The 18,859-nt window shown below is 26.7% G+C and overlaps 1 protein-coding gene across 2 annotated transcripts in view; it reads right to left on the reverse strand.

Moving 5' to 3' along the window:
- The window catches only part of LOC129963493 (protein phosphatase 1 regulatory subunit 16A-like), a 263,335-nt gene extending 247,138 nt beyond the window's left edge, over positions 1–16,197 (reverse strand). The window contains exon 1 of one of the 2 annotated variants that reach the window (XM_056077907.1): positions 16,060–16,197. The gene's annotated coding sequence lies outside the window, so the exon portion shown is untranslated. The remainder of the gene's footprint in view (positions 1–16,059) is intronic. The other variant, XM_056077906.1, reaches the window with a different exon arrangement.
- Between the last annotated feature and the right edge of the window lie 2,662 nt (positions 16,198–18,859).

Raw genomic sequence — 18,859 nt, forward strand, 5'->3', positions numbered from 1 at the left:
GCAACTTTAAAATTAATCATATTCAACTCCCTCCCAAATTGCACTTCATGAGAATCCTACAACCAAATATAAATGCTCTATATTTATTTATTTTTTTTCATGAAGTCCCGCTTAACATTCAAATTGTGGAAAAGTATTACTGCGTTAATATTCAAATAACTAAGTTTAGAAATTTGAAAGAATCTTATTCTAATATCAAAATAAACAGATGTAAGAAAAATTTCGGCTCACTTTTTTAAAAACTATTTCTAGGCTTTAATATTTGTAGAGTAAATGCCATACCAGCTTAAAATGATTCTGATTATAAAAAAAGCTCAAAAACTTTACTACGTTATAACAGGCTCTTGTTTCATATTTAAATTGTCTTATAGACGCCATGCGCAAGAAAATTCACAATTACGAAGTTTAATTTCATTTATATCCATTTTGTCACTGTGATTTCATGAACAAAATAATTTTTTAAAAATTCAATTTATTGTAATTGTTTAAACTCATACAAGTAATCTTATATTTGTTCCGATTTATTGTGCCCTGGAACCTTAAAAATTAAAAACCTCTTATTTCATACAAAATTTGAAATTTAATGTAAAAGCACAAATAGTGAAAACTCAATTAGTTCAACATATGGCAATTGAACTGAAACAAAAAACATCAAAACAGCAAAGTAGAGTCGTCGCACATATGAACAAATTACTGTGGGTCCTAAAAAGTGTCAACGTACACATACATACTTTTTTACTATTATTGCAGATTCAATTTTTTTTTTTTTTCAATTCAAAATATGCTAAAGCTTCAGGCTTAAGTTAAATTATAATTTTAAAGATTAAAATCAACAGGATGTCTATTTTCATTCAATTGCATGAGAGGCAATTTGAGAATTTTCATTCATTCATTTAATTGTATGCAATTTCATTTTATTTTAATCAATGCACTTTGGCATTTGTACATAAAACTAATCCAACAAAAACTTTCCAAACGATCATCGCTTTATTTCAAAAAGATTATGAATTGACCTCCTGAGAAAAGCAATTCGACTTGTAGGAGATGTAAAAATATTTCAAATAATTGTAATTCTGTTAATAAAAGAATTCGAAATCATGTGGATTCATTATTGTCAATAACAGGAAATGGAACAAAGACCCTAGAAATCAACAATTTTAAGTTTTTTTCTCTCGATTTTTTAATATTAATTTAATAGACAGTATACAATAAATTACTGAGAATAAAGGATTAAATTAACTTGCAGTTTCAACAACCAATCTTTTCCTTTCATAGAATTTAGTATATTTATTTTATAGTTTTACACAAGATTCGTCACCAAAAAATAACAATAAAAGATATTTTTTTTTAATGGCTCTCAATTACATCATTCAGTACTTATTTCTCTGTGTTAGTCATGAAATTATTTTTACGTATACGGGGAAAAAATACTGCTTATTTGCAATTCGTTCATTGTCTATAATCTGTTACAAGGTTCCCCCCCCCCTTTCTTTCTTCTTCTCCCATTCAAAGTGTATAAGGAAGGTGGCAATATCGAGAAATTCTCCTTTGTATGGAAGTTCAATGGTCTTACCAGCAGAGAACACTAGACATTCTGCGAAAAGAAATGTCTGACACCTGCAGACTGACAGATGGGGTAGGAAAACCATTCATTCCTCTTTCCCTTCCACCCCATCCACATACATGCATCACTAGTTAGAATATTTTACATTGCATAAGAAGAGGAGAGGGGGACAGATGGTTTCGTTAACAGGCTCTCTTTGAGGGAAAAATAAATCACATGTCTGGTATGCATAATTTCCTAGAAGATAGCGTATTTGCAATCGTTCCTGAGTTGTCAAGTGGCCGAATGCAGAGACACCTTCCTACACTCATTAGTTAATTAACTTGTTTAAAGTTTACGCGCTAATTAAATGTACTCATCTGAAATAAATTTGTTACATTTGATGACAAGTTACATTGAGGTCATAAGAAATATTTTTAGTCGGAGAATAAAAAAATGCCTTGATTCGAAATGAGGTAAACTACCCTAATACCATGACTAGTGAACAATGAATAAATCTGAAACAAAGAGGAACATTGTAAATCGAGCATTAGTGCACCTATAGTTTATCTTAACAGTTTCAGCAAGTGATTCAGTATGATTATTTTTTTTTCTTACGAAGAGAAAAAAAAATTCTGTTTATAAAATCATAATTCTTAAAAATTTGTTATTTGAATCTTGAACGAAATTTGGAAATTCAGCTATCATTTGGATGTTTATATGCAAAGGATGATAATATTGCAGGGCCAGGCTTAAATCATGGAATATTATATATGATCATCAAAATTAAGTTGAATTTAGATAAAAACTTGAAGATTACCTTAATCAGAAAGTTTAAAAATATATATTTAATTTACGATTGTGAAGACATTTTTTCTCATTCTTTAGAGTCTTGAATATGGTTTTTAAAAAGACTCGGGAAATATTTAAATAGGCCCGAAGAAAAAACACTGTCAAGAAATCAAACATTTCTCTAAAGAGAAATGAAAAATTTGAGAAGTGGTGCAATTTATGAAGAAAAATTCGTGTCACCAGCTCTTGCAACTTTTCTCAATCAAAAGATTTTTCTCCCTTAGATTTTTTTCCTTCTATTTCCACATTATGGCACGTTTTATGTTTATCTCATCATGTAAAGAAAAACGCGAGTAGGCATTTGGGGAAAGTATGTCTTCGCACAGATTGATTCACAGTCCAAAATCCGAGACTGACTAATTTTAGAGTAAAGATCATAAATTAAAATTCATGTATTTGGCCTGTTGAAATTTACAGTTATTGAATTCAAACATTCCAGAATAGATATCCAATGGACAATCAATTCTAAAATGGATTTATTATAAAATCTGAAACACAGCCATGATTCTAATGACAAAATGTCATGCCAAACTCTATTTACCTTGCTTATTTCGTTTTTAAGTTATGGACTACTAAGTATATGAATGGTCAGATTAAGAGATTTCCTTCTGACAGATATACTAAAAATCTACAACTCTGGTGTAACGATAGTATAACAAATCTCATAGACAGACAGGTACAGAAGATTCACCCTAATTCTTTTCCGATTCGAGGTTCATTTTCGAAATTCAGGTCGAATTTTCGAAACAATAGTAATACTTTCTAAATCTCGTATAAAAGAAAATTAAAAGCAAGTTTTTCTTTGGTTATATATTTTTTTAAAAAAAATAATGAGTCATTGTCGAATTTCACATGAATTCTAAGAAAAACAGTAACTTCAAAAACCTTTGATAGTTGAAAAAAATTTCTTATAAAAAATAAAATTGATTCAAATTACTTTTTTTTTATTGAAAATAATAAAACCTTGTAGGTGGATTTTTCAGCCCTTAACCAATGGCGGATTTAGTTATTTTGCTGTTTTAGTTATCTAGTTATTTTTAGTTATTTTCCTAGGTAGTACCCACTATGAGACTCATCTTTTAATAAACTGATCAACTGTGTTTCACATTTCAGCACATTTTTAACATGTCAATGTTTATATTAGTATTTTGTTTATTGAATTTCCTTGGAGAATATGCATCTCTTTATTTACCAACTGTGACTCCAGACTGCCCGGTATCCACGTTTTTTACAAAATATTATCAACAGTTTTCAAAATATTTTAATAATTAAGTGGATGTAGAGAAATATATAGTATATTGATAAAGTATCAATATCATCCTAACTTTTTATCATGAATAAAATTTGTATTTTTTTTTACAACCTTATTTATTTAGCAATTAGTGAAATAAAATTTTTAATATATTTACTTACATCCTCCTTTCAGCTTAATGGCTCAAGGCAGCGCATAGTTGGAAATTCACCACTATCTTTAGCACAAGTGAATTAAGGTACATTTCTTACAGTTGATTAAACCCAACTCATTACTAAGTGCTTTCGTTATTTAGAAAATAAGCAAAACCTGCTGTAATCAAAAATTGCATTCCCAGACGGCAAAAATGTTCCAACTTTCTTTCAACGCTAACAAGCATATCAAGTTCAAGCATTCTATCCAACTTATTTCGCAAAATCGAAATTTCTAAGAAAGCAAATATTTTTGGTCAGTAATCAATTAAGAATCGCAAGAATGATTAGGGCATTATTGCAACATTACAATAAAATCCTTCCAACAGGAAATGCATTCGTAATGACAATCATTTTAATCAGTAAACAAAATAAAAAATCCTCAAACTCAAATAGTTTATAAAACTGCTTTCCGGATTATGAAATTAATTAAAATGAAATATTATTCACACGAGAATGATCAATAACAAATGACAACAATACAAGCAGGCTCTCATATTCCTACTCCTATTCCTTGAAATTCGTAAGCGTAAACATTCCGCTCGAAAATTTTTGAAAGAAACAATCTTTCATTAATACCAAATTATAAGCAATGGAGACCTGCATTGCAGAGATTTTCGACTTTGAGAGACTTATTCAAAGGAAATTCATTCAGAACTTAAGAGAATTCAAACTTTACAAGGATGCTTTTCAATGGGTTTATTTCAGAACTGGCGGCATTGTTCGGAATTACAATTCTTTCATATATAATTTTTTAAAGCAAAAACTACATTTGTATGATATTTTAACATACAAAATCCACTTATCGTCTAAAATCTTTATCGTCTGCTTTTAATTAGAATATCAAATGAACCAAACGATTTTTAAAACCACCAATGGCTAATTTTCTTTATAAGTATTCATATTTATTACATTAATGCTGCAAATTTTGTGTCATAAATGCTAAAGAATAAAAACGGCTGTCTTTGTTTGAGGGATTGGCCTAAGCTTGAACTTAAATATGATACAATCACTACTTTAAGAACTAATAAAAATACATTACCAAAAAATATGTATTAATACAAAAGAGAAATTTAAAATATAATGGTAGATTAGTTCAAAGCATAAAAAAGGTCTTAAAAATTATTAATTTCTAACTATTGAATATTTAATTAAATCTTGTATTTTGAAAAGTTGTCTGTATTCTTTCTCTTGTCTTATATAACGAGTGCACAAAAGTTAAGTTGAATTCGGCTCAGTTATTTAGGAGATATATGACAAACATACATGCATATTTAACCACAATGACTTATTCATATTAGGATGAAATAAATTTTAATCAATTAAAACTATAACCAATTATAATTTACGTTTACACTACAAAGAAAGCTATACGATGTACAGCGTTGAATATGATTTTAATGAATTTAAAAGTAAGTCATATTTTTGAATTGGATTAAACTGAAACAGAATTAAATCCCTGAATTAATTAATTAAAACTAAATATCAATCCTCGTTTTGCGTGTAACGAAAAAAGGTTAATATAAAAATTGTTAATTTCATAGGTCGTAAAAATGGGTATCTGATAAATCAGCCGCCCGTACTGCATATGTTTTGTTAATTTGAAATGCATGATTATAAAATAAAAGATCCAACATTATATGTCCAATAATACTGAAAATAAATTTCATACATTGTCTTTTTCTGCATAAAATTATTAACTTGATATACGGTGCTACTAACATGATGCACTCATGCAGCTATTATCCACTAATTACCGAGCAGAATTTTTGAATTCACTCGATCTGCCAGAGATATCGCATATACTGCAATTGAAAATCAGGGTGAGAAATATCAATCAACCAAAACTTTGCAACTTTGTTTAGCAATAATTTAAAAAAAAAAATTAAAAAAATGAGCAACGTCGTAAAAGAAACAAACTTGAAAGGACCTTTCAATGGTGAAGATGCCACTACAATTTAAGATATTGCAATTTCCAATTCGAATGTCGTTTCAATCATCATCAACTTAAGCTATGGGTTAATCTTGGAAATTGTGCAGTTTAGATCTAGATATGATTATTTTCACATGGATTCATACGTACTGAGTATTCAAGAGTCGGTAAACCAGACAATCTCTATATGAATAGACAATGGATACAATTACAATGCTTGTGTATACCCACAAGCATTCTAAAATTAATTGAATTTCAAATATATGCTTTTTTTTTTTTTCCATTTAACCAGACGATTGAAACACAGCAACACGCCTCTTCTTTTTTTTTTATTTATTTTTTTTTTTTTATGAATCACTAGGATAAATGTAGATCTACACAACGAATATAAGAGTACTACTACACCAGTCTTCTATCATTGATTTCAGGTATATTTCAATTTGAATGAATATAAAGCAGTTAACAATCCAAACTTAAGTATCGTGAATTGAGAAATCCAAAAACAGAAGTTTATTTCTTCTAATCCATTCAGTGTCAATTTCAATATGGCATGGTCGACTTTTTTTGTTGACTTAGCTGCATTATCAATACCAATTAAAAACAAATATGTCAAATAAATAAAATGATTGAAGTTTTTTTCAAACTTAAGAAAACTTTTAAAGGAAGAAATCTATTTAGAACTCCACTAAATGTCACCAAACAGTGTGGAAATAACGACGTTCTGCATTGTTCGCGCAAAATATAATTTTCTCGTTCAAGGTAATACAAATCTGAATTCCACTTTTCAAAACGCGATATTCGAAAAGATTTGTTTAAATAATAAAATATTTCATAAACCATCACACTTATTTCATCGAGCAATAATAGAATTTGAAGACATACAACCGCAACACGTAAGTCCAAACAGCAAATCACAGCATACATTCCTATTCAAGCACCAGAAACTAAATAAAATAATTCTACGTAAATTTTACGGATGGTCATGTAGTGGGAAGACTTAGAAATTCAAAAGAAGCTTTCGAACAACTTTTGATTTTTTTTTAACGGCATCAAATATTAAAAAAACAAACTTCTGTTGTGCACAGGCAAAGAATTACTTCTTAACAACAGTGGGCTGTATTATTAGTTTGTATTATAGATTCAGAAGAAATGCATTCAAAAGAACCAAAAAAAAGTAAAATAAATTGATACGAAAAATATATGTTGATTCTAAAATATTTCGCAAAAATGTAAAAGCAAACTGTAGGAACCGAAATGAAGAGATAAATGCAATAGAATGTATGTACGGAAATGGCGAATTAAATATACTGTTATGAATAATTAAGTATAATATTACGAATAGAAGGTAATAATAACGATAGAGTAGGGAATAAAAATAAATTGAAATGAAACAAAAAGTTAAATCTTTAAAACTTTCACAATAAGTGCTTGAAAATGCGACTACCAATAATTATACAAAAATATCGACAGCACTTGAATTGTCGTGCATTAGAAGAAAATTATTAGCTTTTCATGCATATTTCTAGTATGGACATTAGATTTTTATCGGTCACAGCAGATCTTTTGTAGAGTATGGTGTAGATTGGTCTTCTAGAATTAATATAAATCAAGAACGAGAAAATATGATGAACGTGGCGGTCAGTAAACAGATCTATCTCGTCCTATCCGCCGTAAAAATTGCCCAAATAATTAATGAAGCTGCAATTTAAGAAACGTTCCATTGTGCTGGTGACCTATTAATGTATGTATAACTGCTTTAAAGAACAACAGAGAGAAATTTCAAAAAAGTATGTTTAAAAAAGATACCCTATTTATGGCCATTTAACCGGCAAAACAGGATCTATGGTCCTGCTAAGTAAATGTGTACGTAGCCATCCCAAACAAAAATGGATTTCTGAAAAGGACGTGTTAATTCAAAGAAAGTGCCAGCCTATTGCCATTCAGTTAAAAGGTAAGAATTGTGAGTATTAAACATAACCTCATCATTATCCTTTATTATCTCAAAGAGCAGTTTACGCAGAGATATTCCAATAGAATATCTACTCATTTCATATTCATCTATCTATTTTTACATTTCTGCAGTGGTGCATTTCCAATAAAAGAAGATTACGCAACTACCTAGGGCGCTAAGTGGAGAGGAAGTCACATGCAGGTAAAATTAAAACAATTTTGATATTAATTCGTATTTGCTAAACAAATAAGTTTGTAAAGAACTACAAATTCTATATTAATGATAAAATAGTAGGATACTATTAAAACCTTATCAAAATAATTGGCCAAATTTCTGCATGTTCCGTAACATTCACTTAGTAATAAAATTTTTCTAAAATCGGAAATCTATTTCAATAATAGTATATGTACAAATGAGGATTCTGGGAAATCAAAAGTCGTAGTAGATGAATAAAATTAAATACAAATTCACAAAGTCAAAGAAATAATTAATAAAATTGAACTAAAATAAGCATCAGTGTGTTTAAAAAATTCAGAAATGTTGAACTCAATTAATTATCTTATTAAAAGAAGGGTCTGAATGTGAATGCCTAGAGGACATAATGAGAACTGCCTAGAGGTTCAAAAGACCTGAATCCGCACAGCGCTTATGCAATACATTTTAGAATCATCTGACATACTAGATTATATAGATCTGAACTACAAATAACTTTTTCAATAGAAAATAAAGTGAAGGAGATTTGGAAAGAAAAAAAAACTTTCTGCTTTTTTTTCTTTTTTTAATCATGTAAAACTATTTAGAATACGGTTGAAATTAAATGACACTTTTCCCATATTATATAAATTTTCGCCCATATTATATACATAAAGAGGGAAAATATAGAAAAAACAAACCATTTATATCATTAATTTTGAATAAATATTAAGCTAATTTAAATGTTTGCAAAATTGAAACACATTCACACAATGTTCAAAACTATTTAATGGTAAAATCTTCATTGCAATCAAACTTGAATCTCATATACTCCAAAAATCAAAAAAGAAATTTAATAACTTCTTACAAATTATTAGAATGTTTTTGTTTTTTTTTTTTTTTTTTGCACATTAAAAGAACCATTGCCATTACATTATACTACATAAAGCTCTACATGGGGATATTAGTTTTTGTTTACAAATACTACAAAATCATCTATCTGAGAGAGATTAAACAATTCCAAAGTTTCAAATATTCAAACTGATAACAAATTTTTAATATCATGATACAGAGTCACTACTTCCCAAGTTTAATAAAATTCTGTTAATAACAGAGTTAGATAATGAATCAATGAAAAACAAAAAGAAATTTAAAATAGGAAAAGTACATTGCTATTCTTAATTTTGTGGAATAAATAATTTTTCATTCTGATTCTCAAAATATTATATTAAAAATTCCCTAAAAATGTACTTAAAAATAAAAATCTATTATATATAACAACTTACAAAATATTATATAAAGGAGGGTTTTTTTTATTTTTTTGCAAGGGAAATGTTTGGAAAAAAAACTTTCTAATTATTATACATCGAAATATCTAATACGGATTAGAAGAAAAAAACGGATTTATAATGATACACTTAACTTTTCGAATAACTTAGAAAAAATCGACAATAGCTTTTAAAATAATAGTTTAGGTTTGTCGTTTGTTTGTTTTTTGTCTTTGAAGGAGGAGTGAAGGTCTATAACAACTGTGCAACAGCAAGCGAATCCAAGAAAGACAAAATCAAAATCACTTGAGACTCATTGAGGACTATCGGTGCGTATTTCAACATGCTTCACGGTCTTGTCATTTCAAAATGACAATTGAATAAATGTACAAATAAAAATTAGGAATACTTTTAAAACGGGGGAGGAGAAACAAAGACAAAGTGAAAGGACAATCTAATTGCACCAATCAACGATACGTCAGATCAGTGATGGGAAAAGAAAGTTGTGGAACACTAAACTGGAGTCAATAATTAAAAAATAGAAACAACTTTTAGAAAAAGTACGTCTCGCAACATCGCAAAAGATAATAGCTTTGAACTACGCGGATCGTGAACCCCTCCTACCCCACCTCCATGACCTCCTTCATCCAGGAAAAACTCTGTAAAGTACCAGAAACTGTTCAACCTTTTAAGTAAACGCCCACGAAGCACGCATCATCTGTCACACTTTTTTTTTACGACAGTTTCTTGAACTAAGAAAATACACAAGTTACTAGGACTAGCGAAAATAAAGAAAAAATACGAATGAACAAAAACAGGGTTGTCTGAGGACCGAAAAACACTCTCTGTTGAAGTGCAAGACCTACATTTAAAGGTGAAATCCACAACTGTGCGAGTCAATTCATTCAGAGGAAGAAGAAAAAAAAAGAAAAAGAAAAAACTTAAGGATTCACAAAGTTTAAGCTTTGTCTATTTGTTGACAAGATACCATGGTATGCCCTTCTGCTTTTTTCCTCTTCCCTTGCATGAAACACTAGGTATTAAATTCGCAAATAAGATATATTTAATAACGAAAAATTAAAGCTCTTGTTAAAAACTTTCTTTTATTTAATGCTTATCAAAATTATATCATTTTCAAATATTGCTATCCGTGAGATAAGTAAATAACAAGCAAGTGACAACTTCAACCTAGAAATGTAAACAGGGTCTGAATGATGTTTAAGCTTCTAGTTGGGGCCACCACTTTCTTGGGAGGGCGCAAGCAAAAAAAATTGTTCCAGTGAATAAGTGCTGAATATATTAAATGCATTACTTGCATGGATTTCTAAAGGATCCCTTACATCAAATAGTTTAGAGCCTCATCGAATCTATATCCGCCACTGAACTTGAGTAAAATTAAACTTTTTTTTTTTTGCAGTGAATTTTTCATGGGAATATGAATCAAAAATGCATTGAAAATTTTAATCTTTTAAAACTTTGGCTACTTTGGAACTTCTGCAATAAATTTACTGACTATTTTCTCTTCTCAACGACTTTTAGTCATTCTTATGTAATTTCTTATCCTTCGGAATTGTGCAAACAAAATGGACTAAACTCATCATCAGAGTCCAAAAGTGCCACATTCATATTATTTAATCTTTTGATTAGAATATCAGTCCTTATAACCGCCATAAATACATAATAAATATATAGATATTATTATAGTTCGAAGGTAACATAGTAATATAGTGTATAATATATATATAATATATATATATAATATATATAGTATATAAAATAACACGAAAAACGACGAAGAAACACATAATTAAGGAGGAATACATTTTAGTATTGGAAGTAACTTACATATAATTTAACGTTTACTGTCGTACTACTGCAATTACTTCTTCGTGATGAACGCAATTCTAACATTTTTATTGCGGTGAAACGTATATTACAGGTAAAGTAAACAGAACATTAAAATGATATAAAGTTAAACCCTGTGACACAGAACCATAAAGATCAGTATTCCAACAGAAGGGTCAATCGTTGAAACTAAACAAAGGTAAACAAAAATAGAATCAGGCAAAAAAAGTCGTGAAATAAAAATATGACACACATTTTTATTTTTCTTATCAGTTCCAAGCCCACATTTTTTCGATGGCAATCAAATGGGGAAAAAAAATCAAAATTAAAAACAAAAACCGTGAATTGCAACACTTGCTAAAAAAATTCAGAGCTGTTTCTCTACTTTTTACTAAAAAAAAAATTAACGAGAAATTTCTTCGAAACTTTACGACAATTTGATCCATACACAAGGCATACAAAATTAGCTCGTGCCAAAGAGAAGCAGCGTTAACATAAGGCGTAATCAATCAACAGATAACTCAATTTCAGAAATTGTATTTTCAGATCAGATGAATTTTTAGTAGAATTACATAACAGTAATATTTTAAGATGGATGATCCAAAATTTGGCTCTTTCTCGGAAAGGGAAAAAAGCAATTAAAAAGAACAGAATAAAACAAATCAAATGTAAACTTTTGATATTATACAAAAATATGTATTTTGCATACTTTGTAATCTTTATATATTTTATGAGGGAAAAAAAGTAACCTCATTAGCATTATCTCTTACAGAAAATTAATTTACATTGTTTTTCACATCTGCAATATAACAAAATAAGAGCAGAAAGATCACAAATTAATATAAAGCTCTTTTTAAATTAGTTTAAAGAGTTATAGACTTTTCCTTCAACACAAAAATTGCATAGATACAAAACAGGAAACGAAAGTTCCACTGATATGATAATAAAATGCATGCAATACATTAGCAATTGATTGATCGAAATCTATTAGTGAAATAGTAATGTGATATTAAATTGCATTGCAAATTAAATATTTTATAAATATTTAAGCACCATAGTTCTGGATTTCATTTATGTGCCTAGCAGTTTACAAATCACCATTTGCTAAAAATAAATAAAATTCAAAAAAAAAAATATGTTATCTTCACACTTTTGTACAAAATTTAAAATACATTCAAAATTTTAAAAAATAGCATAATTAATTAATTATAACTCTCATATAAAATTTACTTTTCTTCCCTTATAATGTCACCTATTTCCAGAATTAGGAACTTATTCTAAAGCGTAAATAAATTTAAAGCCAAATTAAATTAAGTAGCATGAAAAGTTAGGAAACAAGAAAAAATATAAGAAATGGGAACATATATTTTTATACAACAGTAGATGTATCTGCAAACATTGCATGAATAAATATTGCTTATTTTAATACTAATAGTTAAACATTTAATAAGATTAATATTAAAGTTGCTATGTGCTTTACCTTCATTTAAAAAATTCCTAATATATTTTATTATTAAAAAAAGTATAAATAATACAAAGATGAATAATTAATTAAATAAGAACTAACTTTGAACAAGATTTCTAAATATTAAATCTAAGGAATAAAGCTTTTAAACAATTCAACTCAGTCATTTTAATTGAGAAGTCAAAATTTTTCAAAATTATTTGTAAAATCTAAATTATCTTGAATTCAAGTTCTCATTTTGAATATTTTCCTATTTTTTACCAACACTTTTTGTTGACTTCTTCAGGATTTCCTATGTTAACAATTTTTATGTTAATTAGTTTTCTGTAATTTACATTATTATTCCTCTGATAATATCATAGAACATTTATATTAAATGGCAGAATATTCTTATGAATAATCTCTTACAAATAACAAATTGCTTTGAATACTTTCTCTTATACATAAGTTAGTATAAAATTTTCTAACAAAATATTTTGTTTCATTATAATTTGGCAAATTTCAAATATTTACACAGGAAGAAATTTTTGTTAAATTTGTACTTACAGAAACAAAGCATCAATGAGCATTGTATTATCTTACACAATGATATAATCATATAAAATAAATATACTGTTTTTTATATGGTACTTTTGTATATTGTCACGTCCATTGCTAGTAGCTTTAAATCTTATTGTAGTTACAACTAAATAATGTTTAAATAAATAAAAAAAATGTTTTAAGGCAGTAAAAAACTTTATATGCAAACTGTGACATTTCAGCACGTATTCTGCTACCTAGTAATATATATATATATATAGTGTGTGTGTTTTGAAATTTAAATTTTTCAAACTAAATTCAATTCAAACTCTTCACGACAGAAATTTTTGGGCATAGAGCACATTTAAAATTAACTAATATGCAATTCATATATCTTATATACATAACTCCTTTATATATTCCATAACTTTCATTAAGAACATAAAAAAGTGACAAATAAAATTTATTTACAAATTCTGACTAATGAACTATTATTGAAACAATTTTTAGTATTGTTTTCTATTAATAAAATTAATTTTTAAAACAAGCCTTATACTAAAAAAGAACATTTAGTTAGCACAGTATTGGGAAATTAACATTTGACACAAGAAAAACATTTAGTAGCTAAAAATGACATTTTATTTTAAAAATCGAATTTTATATCGAATTCAAAATTCAGTTAGCTATATAATTTCAGAGAATAACAAAAAAGTTTTCTTCCGGGCTCTTGAGAAAATTATAAGAAATAAAAAGCTATAAAATAAACTATAGAAAGTTACAATTAATTAAATTTTACAGTATACTATATTAAGAAAAGGAAATGTATCTACAATTAATAAATTAATAAAGAAATAGTAATATTTAGCTTTTTTTTTTTTTGTAATAGGGAGAAACTTAATGACTTTTAATTAAGCAAAAAAATTATAAATTAAGCAAACTGAAATTATAAGTTTGAAAAATTGTCTTAATTTTTATTCTGAAAGCAATCAACTGCATTTTATTACAAAGCATTATTGTATACTTTCTCTCTGTATGCTTTCTCTTGTGTTTCTTTATACAGCATAGAAGTAAACATTTATTTTATGTATTAAAATGATTGCAGAAATATAAGCATTCATTATAAAATCATACATAAGCAACTTCATTATAAAATCCAATAGGACAAAAGATAAATATACATTTAGGATGCGATTCTAATTTTTAAAGCATAAAAAGGAATAAGCTTAATAATACTATTTACAAATAGTTTAAAAAGCAAATATTAAAAAAAAAAAAAAAAAAAAAAAAAAAAAAAACTATACATTAAATATTTAAGTTTAAAAAAAATGTTTTTGAATGATATATTAACATTATATATTCTTAGTCAATGACTACAAACAAACAAAAATTTGTAGGATAAAATTTTAATTTTTTTTATTAGAATTAAAAAACAGAATTGTATGAGCATTCAAGAATAATTCAATATTTGCAGACATAGTTATGTTTTCATAAATATATTAATATATATAGAATTGGTTCATATATTGTTCTAGTTCATAAATATATCTAGACATAATTAACTTTCTGCATATTATATTATATACTAACATTTTATGTCCATACAGAATTAAAATATTCCAGTTTCCAGACATAAAAAATATTAATTTAATAAAATTAATCTAAATGACTACAGAATTTTTCATTTGCATGTATGTGTGTGTATATATATATATATATATATATTTAAATAAACAGTAAGAGCAAAGAAATTCGTCTGTATAACAGATTGGTCCTTTAATACAGCATAACTACACATTTAAATTGTGTTCATTTTTTCAGTGACAAAGGTACATAAGAAAAATGTTAAATGCGAAACATGCATATTCCTACAATTTTGCTGAAGAAGATGTTTAACTTTGTGTGCACCCAATTACTTTCAACTTTCAAATTCAAAATATTAGATTCTAAAACACAAGAACTTTTTTATAATTTTAAAAGTTTTATTCATTTCAAACTTTTTTAATAATTATATCTCTGAAATCATAAGAATATATGGATATTTAAAAAGACATATATATATATATATAATTATTATTATGAATTATCTACTTTTGTACTATACATGGAAAACAGAAGAAATTAGTTTAATTGTTAATTGATTAAAATTACTCTGCAGTCCAAAAATTACAGATAAAAAAATTCTGAAAACATAAGTATAAAAATTTGGTAAAATCAACAGTTTACATCTAAAAAATAAATAATTCCTATAAAAAATACTTAATCTTTTTTCTCTTGTATATTTGCCATATTTCTGCACTGAAAAATTGTAATCTTAGAATAGTCATTTTTTTTGTCATCAAAAAATAATAATAATAAATACATAAATAAAAGAAACATCCCTCTTGTAAGCCCATCTCTTATCTTAAAAAATTGTAATTGAGAGATCTAAATTTGTTTAAAAATTTTAAGATTCTATCACCAATGTTTAAATTTTCAGCAGGAAAAGTGTCAAAATAATCTCTTTTGATGATAAAATAACTATATACAACCTTAAGATTATTGTTTCGAATGCAAATATTAATAAAATTTACAGTTGCTAAATAGTAAAATAAAATGCAGACTTTAATATAGAAAATTAAATACCTCTTATCATTGTATCAAAATCATATAGAAGACAGGATACTCGAAAAATAAATTATTTAGCATTAAAAAAGACACAAAAATTATTCATTTTTTTAACGAAATATCAAGAATAATGTATTATATTCTTTATATTAAATTAATAATTTTTAATCTAATTTCACTACGCACCGCACCCAATGAAAATCGATAATATTTTAATTATCCTTTCATTTATAACCGAGATATAAAAAAATTACAGATAGGTTCATATTTATTAACGGTAAATCAAAGTTTTTATTTTCTTACTTATAAAATATATTGAGCAAAAAAGAAACTGAAACCATAAAACTTGTCCTGTAGCAAGTGTCAGTAAAATATTGTAAATTTCTTTCTTGATAAACAGAAATTATCCAAAAACAATTAAGAAGAAAAAGCAAATTTACTTACCTAACAAAATGTAATCCATTAAATAAAATTAATCATGCCATTATCAACTGATATTCTATTCCATATCCAATCATAGTAACGAAAACCAACGGTCAACCACGCACACCGAACTTTTAAGATTTACTAACAACTTCTTGCCATGGTTACGAACAAGAAATAACTTGGAACCGCGGTTAAAACTTAATTTTAAAGTTAAAGAATTTTTTTTTTTTTTTAGAAAAATAATTTTAGATATAAAATAAAATGTGTAGAGAAAAATTAAGTGATTTATTTTTTCATTTGCAAAAAAAATTCGCGAATTAATTTAAAGTATTTTATATTTAAAATATCATTACACAGAAAAGAGTTTTTTTTTTTGTTAATAATAATAAGATGAATAATAACTTCAATTCAGGGTTATTTTTTTCCCTTTAATTCTTTCTTCTGCATTTGAATCCGATTTCTTGGATATCAATTATAATGGTCACATGATGTGTGTAGTAAAATTTTAGAAACCGTTATATATAACTAAAAGAAATTATCATCCTCCTAAATAAAAAAAATATACGAATTAGCAGCAATTTTGCTCCTACTTTAAAGCGAACAAATATAGCCGTAACAATTCAATTTTTGATTTTTAATCCTGTATTTAAAAAATATAAATAACGGTTCCAGATTTTTCAAATTCTACAGACAGCACCATTTTAAACTCTAGTTAATTTTTTTCAAATCTCTTTTCTTTTTGTACTAAATTTGAAATATCGACGTTCTGTTTTATTGAATAACTCCAGTTCATTATCGTAATGGGGTCAATTCATGTGACGTAAAAGTCACATGTCATGTACCTCTTGCGCATGGCATTTAAGTTTCATCCGCGCCGCTCTCGTCGGTCAGTCTGCCATTAACGTTCTCCGCCAAGTATGAAGCGGATTTTTTGTTTACATTTGAAGTTATAATTTTTGAGTCATTTTCTTTCCTCTTATTATGTGTTAACAGAGGAAATACTGGTGTGCTGATGGATGCATGCTTTAATGCGAAATACAAGAGTGACTGTCATGATAAAATGTTTTTTTATTTTCCTTTCAACAAACCTGACTTGGGTTGATAGCTTTGGTATAGATTTTTTCAAGCCTTCGAAGTCAATGATATGCTCCGATCATTTTGAAGAATTCCTTCAGTTTGTGTCCATTTATTAAATATAGCTGTTCCAGTAATTTGTTAGAAAAACTCTTCGAAGAAAAAGAAATCGGTAAGCGATTTGCCACCAAATACAATCAAACAAAATCATGAGTGCATTTCTAATTTACTTCATTCACATTTGATGAAATTTCTGATAATTTTGAATATGCTTAGAAGGTTTTAAAATGTTTACATGAGTATTACATTGCATTTTTTTACAAAATCTTATCTAAATTTAATTAACGTAAGTAAACAAACTCCTATTGCAAAAATAACAACTGCTATAATGCTAAACTTAGGTGGAAGTGAATATTACTAGCTTTCTAATTACGTTTGCAGATTTGTGATGGATTCAAAGTGAATTTATATCAAAAATCTTTTCTATTGTTCAAAATGAAATGTCAATAGTCTATTGTATTTAAAGTGAAATTCACTGTTATCATAATATCCTGTTATAACACTGTGCACCTCAGTGATTTCTGTTTTAATAAATAAAGGTCTTTTCATTGAAAATCAATTTCCATATCAGCATTTATTATATAATTTTTATTCCCAACTTCATTGCTACATGCATGTTTCACTTTTTTTTTTTTTTTTTTTTTTTTCTATTTCTGTAACATATCAATTTTGAATTATAAAATTCTGTGAAAGCATAAAAGTGTTTCTTTCAACTCCTCTTTATATCCTATTTAACTTCTCTCTCTATATATATATGTATGTATATATATCATGACCTTATTGTTGTTTATTAAATTTACTCTATTATATGTTTTTGTTTTATTTTATGATATTCATTCAATTTAATTATTATCAATGTAACTTTAGCATTTAAAAAAATTTCATAAATGTTCTGCTTTAAAAGTATACTGTTCAACATTATGTTTTTGTTAGTGATAAAAAAAACTGTTCTTTAGTATCTAGGATGTTTCTGTTGAATAAAATTGATTTCATCATTTACATTGACATTCTTGTCATACTGTGTTTATATTATTTCTAAGTGTCTAGAAAAATAGATGTTGATAAATAGTTAATAGTTGTTTTTTTTTAGTTTTTTGTATTAGTGAGTACATTGAAACATACATTGGATCATATTTTTTCAACTAATTATCACATATATTTTATATATATATCTCTCTTTTTATATATATATATATATATATATATATATATATTTGTAATGTGTAAATAAAAATTATGAAAGTGTGATTTTGTTTGTTTTCCTTTAATGATTTCTACAAATTAAAATGAAATTATTTATTCATAAGTTGCATAGATTTAAAAAAAGGTATCCATACCTTTTATATTTCATAATTTGAAATTGTAAACATAATTTATTCAATATATACTAATTTGAGTTTCATGTTCTTTCTTCTAAGCAAACTGAAAACATCAAATAACTAACTCTCAATATTTATAAAAGTAATTACATAAGAAAGAAAATACAATAATTTCATTAGTAAGCTTTAAAATATTAACTTATCTAAGAGTAATAATTATTTTTAAAAAGAACTAACTGGGGGAACTATATTCATAAAATTCAACATTCAATACTATTTAAATAATATGTAAAAAAGAACATATGTAATTTTTCAAAAACACTGCCATAGTCATTTGTCAAAATGTATCCTTCGGATGAAAAAAT

This window comes from Argiope bruennichi, chromosome 3, assembly GCF_947563725.1.
Source record: "Argiope bruennichi chromosome 3, qqArgBrue1.1, whole genome shotgun sequence".
Classification (NCBI taxonomy): domain Eukaryota; kingdom Metazoa; phylum Arthropoda; class Arachnida; order Araneae; family Araneidae; genus Argiope; species Argiope bruennichi.